General features: G+C 38.0%; 1 pseudogene; it reads left to right on the forward strand.

Moving 5' to 3' along the window:
* The first annotated feature begins 746 nt into the window (after positions 1-746).
* Positions 747-4,481, forward strand: LOC113074304 (tudor domain-containing protein 1-like; annotated as a pseudogene).
* The last annotated feature ends 274 nt before the right edge of the window (positions 4,482-4,755 follow it).

The following is a 4,755-nucleotide window of genomic DNA, read 5'->3' on the forward strand; positions in this document are numbered from 1 at the left end:
ATTTAAGCCATTTCTGAAAAGGATAATTGATGTACATTTCCAAATTTTACCCTAGCCCTCAGTCCACCTGTTGTTGAAAAATGGAGTGGACTTGTGCTGAACTTCCGTTTAATGGCCAGAAGGTGGAACTGGTAATCAGTAGTCTAAAGAGCATTGATGAATTCTACTGTTATAACTACAGCAAAGCAGGTGCGATTGTCCATCAGTGTTATATTTTCTACTTTGTGGGGCTCATTACGTATACGTTTGTGATGAAGTATTTTGTGGTTATTTCTGGCAGATGCACATATCCTGACAGAGCTGTCCTATGAGCTCATGAAGCATTGTGAATTGGAGAGATCTTCCTGTACCCCAACTGTGGGAAAACCGTTGTGCTCTCTTCACAGGTGATACTGACTCATCCTTCAGAAGCAAACCCTTGGTCAAAGTAACACCCTTACAATGAAAGTAAACAGAAACAAACCAAAAAGTACACTTTTTTTTCTTTTCTTTTTTTCTGTATTGAATCAAAAAAATATATTTTTTCAGGATTCTTTGATAAATAGAAAGTTCAATAGAACAGCTTTTATTTGAAATGGAAATCTTTTGTAACCACAATACTGTGGAAACTTTTACTGTCCGTTTTGATCAAATTGATGCATCCTTGCTAAATTCAAAATATAAAATAATTACTAATAATTTTGCCATAAACTATTGTACAGATTTGATTTCCAAATATCTTTTTTTTTGCTCCCTGTTTGAAGGAGATGGCCCGCTGGTACAGGGCCATGATATTAGAAGTGTGTGGAGAGGGTAAGGCCAGAGTTTATTTTGTGGACTATGGGAAACTCTTGTGAGGTGGAGGCAGCACATCTAAAGGCCATCACCCCAAGCCTGCTCAAACTGCCTTTCCAAGCAATTCGCTGCTGGCTTGAAGGTTTGTTTCTCTGTTGGTTTCGGTATGGCTTATGAATATTTGAAATGATTTATAGGATCTTTTCCACTGATTAACTGAACTAAGTAAATATTAGGGGTGTAACGATATGCATATTCGTATTGAACCGTTCGGTACGAGGCTTTCGGTTCTGTACGCGGTACGCATTATGTACCTAACGGTTCGTTGGACTAATTAATTATGTTTAAAAAAAAAAAAAAAGTGAAATATAATGATATGCGTTCAACAAGGTAGCCCCATAACCCAAACGACGTTAACAGGCAACGCCCCTGACACCCCCGAAGAAGAAAAAAACACCAACTTATGTTTATGTTAGTCTACTCAGTCAGGCGCTCGCTCACTCAGTACGCGCTGAAGGCTCAATGCAAAATAGCCAATGCGTTTAACAGACCAGAAATAGAAGATCCTCCAATAACCAACAGGTCTGGTGTTTGGGTGCACTTTGGATTCCCTGTAAGCTATAATGGTGATGGCAAGAGAGTGGTGGATGAAAAAATAATGGTATGTCGCATCTGCTTACATGACAAAAAAAAAAAAAAAACACCAGCGGGAATACTTGAAACATGTTAACTCATTTTATGCCGACATCACCCTTAGTGTGTAAGTAAGTATCTGGGAAAAAAAGGAGAAACATACACGCAACAAACTATCCCCGCAGCCTTTAGACAGACATTTCCAACTGACTCAAACAGGGCAAAAGACATCACCACGGCGATTGGTAGGCTGCACTTAAGTTCCTTCATCTTGGCTGAGCTTTTAACGTTGTTACGGGAAAGGATGAAGCTGATTGGTTAGTTCTTGTCACATGACCCGCGGTGCGCTTGCGGCATTCTGAAAAGTTGAGATGTTTTACGGACCGAACCGTGACATCAGTGTATCGAACCGAACCGTGAATTTTGTGAACCGTTACACCCCTAGTAAATATACATTCTGAATATGAAGTGTGTATTCTGTATATAATATTGTAAAGGCATTGTATATATGTGTGTGCAGGAGTGGAACCAGTGGAGGGTCAGTGGAATAAAGAGGCAATTCATAAGTTTCAGGCTCTTTGTGCCGGTCAGCCGTTGGGTGGCAGAGTGCTGTCCATCTCTGAGAAGGGTTATGGGGTGGAGTTGGAAAGCGCCGGACAAAGCATTGCTGCCATGCTCATCTCTGAGCACCTGGCTAAACCTTATGTACAGGTGAAACAGCCTCCTGTGCAGCCAGATAAACCAACCAGTCAGATTGAGGATCTGCCCACCCTTAAACCCATTGATCAGAGTCCACCGGCTGAAGAGCCTTTAAAAGTGAACAACAAGGGAGCTGCCAATGACACAGAAGTTTCAACCTCATCAAGTAAGTTAGCATAACTGATGCTGAAACCTTATGTGTATGTATCTTATCAAGTTTAGTAACTGCTATTACTAGCAATATGCAAGTATTTTTTTTATTTATTTGTTTTGTTGTTGTGTATGATTAAATGTTTACTTTCATCTAGTCGGCTCTTTTCCTTTGAACTGGAAAACATTGGAGCTGTCTTGCACTGATACTTTCCAACCAAGGGTGGCAGCGGTGATCAGCCCTAGTCTTTTTTACATAATGAATCCTGGACAAGGTGTGCACTCATAGCAAAGCATTTGAAGCATAAAGTCTAGCTAGACTGACTGTCATGGTTATATATCAGTACTATCATAGCATACTTGACATTCAGCTGATTTTTGTCCTCCCCACAGTGAATGTAGAGGGTCTGAAGGCTGTTATGACTGATGTTGCGAAGTACTGCAGCAAACAGCCAATCCCCAATCAGTGCCACCCTTTACCAGGAGCGGCTTGTTGTGCACAGTTCTCAGGTCAGTTTCACCTTCACCTATGGCTTTTAGACAGAATCATCAACTTTACATGACCTGTAGTGTTATTAATCTGTATGGTAAGTATTTTTAAAGAAACAACAGTATTTGAGAACTTGCAGTTCCTTTCAAAAGTTTGTGTTCAGTAAGATTTTCTTGCTTAATTTACTTCAGTAAGGATAAATTAAGCTGATAAAAATGGTAGTAAAGACTTTTACATTGTTACAATATTTTTTTTTTTCAAATGCTATTATTTTTTTTAACTTATCAAAAATTGTAGCTTGAGCATTAAATCAGCATATTATAATTATTAATGATTGATCATGTGACACTGAAGATTGGAGTAATAGCTGCTAAAAATTCAGCTTTGCCATCACAGCAATGTTATTTTAAATGGTAATATTTCACAGTACAACTGTTTTACTTTGTTTTAATCAAAACCCATTAGCATTTTCATGATTTGTTAAAAATATAAAGGAATTACTATATTACCCATTATGTATTTGTAATGAAACATTCCAAAATAACTCTTTAAAGCAATAGGGGAGGACAGACTGCTTTTTGGCGGGAGCTGTCGCCACGGTGAATCATAGTAGAAGCGCTCCATTGATAATGGCTTTTTATAGTTGTGGTGCAGCGCTTAACTCAGAGTCAGTCAATTTAGAATTGATTTAACCAACTCATTTCAGCTGTTCTGTTACTGAAAACTGAAAAAAAAAAAAAAATTCCATCTCAGGGTAAGTCAGCTCAGAGTTCAAGTTTAAAATCAGGGTTGGTTGAACCTCCTTATAGTGAAACGGGCCCCAGGAGTTTGACACCCCTGCAGTAGGCCATCTGGGGATTTTTCGCATACTCTTTTAATAATACTGAGGTTTCAGACATACTTACAACATACTTATTAATTTACCTACTGCTTGAATTGAAGCATTGCACAGTTGGGCAAATACAAAATATTCTGGTTTAGACTACTGTCCAGGAATGATTTTATTTTTCTCATTTGTCACTTTGGATAAAACCCTCTGCTAAATGAACACACGTAAATGTTCCAGTCTGTCCTAATCAGGGAAAACCTTGAAAAACACAGAATTATGTTGCAACCCTAAACAATAATTTTGGGTTATTAAAATGAGTGGATCCATATATTAAATATGTATTCATTTGCAGACAAACAATAAAACACTACATTTTCCAAACTGCTTGAGTGAGTTTCAGGGATTCTGGAGTGTTTCGGGCCATAAGCAAGCAAAGCCCCTGGACACAGAGCCAGTCCATCACATGATACAGTACAGAGAGGAAGCTGTCTTTCTTTCTCTTCACGTCCTGCTCTGCTTTAGCTAGTTTCTCTGGCTTTTACATTTTCTTCCATGCAGGCCAAAAATGTTTTCTGAGTAATTCAAGTAATGTTTGGTATAACAATAATAGTTGATCATTACAACAGCTGACAAAATTACTTTTTGAAAGTAACTCGTAATTGTCTCTTTACTCTTTCTTCTCACCTCAGTGTCTATCAAATCATTACACAAGATCCTCCTTTTTCTTTTCTTCCTTCTCCAGAAGTCCACAGGAGGAATGGTGCAGTTCATTCAGTCGTCACTTCCATCAGGACCAACACAAACTACTGAAATCACATTGAAAACAACACAAACTATTTTTTTCAAGAGACAAGAATATACATGTACACCTTAAAATAAATAAAGACTGTTTATTAATTTATTTTATGGTGAGAGAAAAATAAAACTATGCATCAGTCAAATGGCATTAATATACTATACAAATATGGCCATATAAATATAAATCAAACCTTGCTAAATTTACTTCTTTAAAAAATTTCAAGATTCGTTGAGTTCTGCCGGCTTGTGCTATAGTCGCTCTGTGGAGCCAAGAAAAGCCATCACAACAGCTGTGCACTTCAAAAGGAAGAAACTTCGGTGAACTGAAGATATGATTCAATACAATAATGATTTGTTCACATACAAGATTCATCCAGCACAC

This window comes from Carassius auratus, unplaced genomic scaffold (genome assembly GCF_003368295.1).
Source record: "Carassius auratus strain Wakin unplaced genomic scaffold, ASM336829v1 scaf_tig00014308, whole genome shotgun sequence".
Lineage (NCBI taxonomy): Eukaryota > Metazoa > Chordata > Actinopteri > Cypriniformes > Cyprinidae > Carassius > Carassius auratus.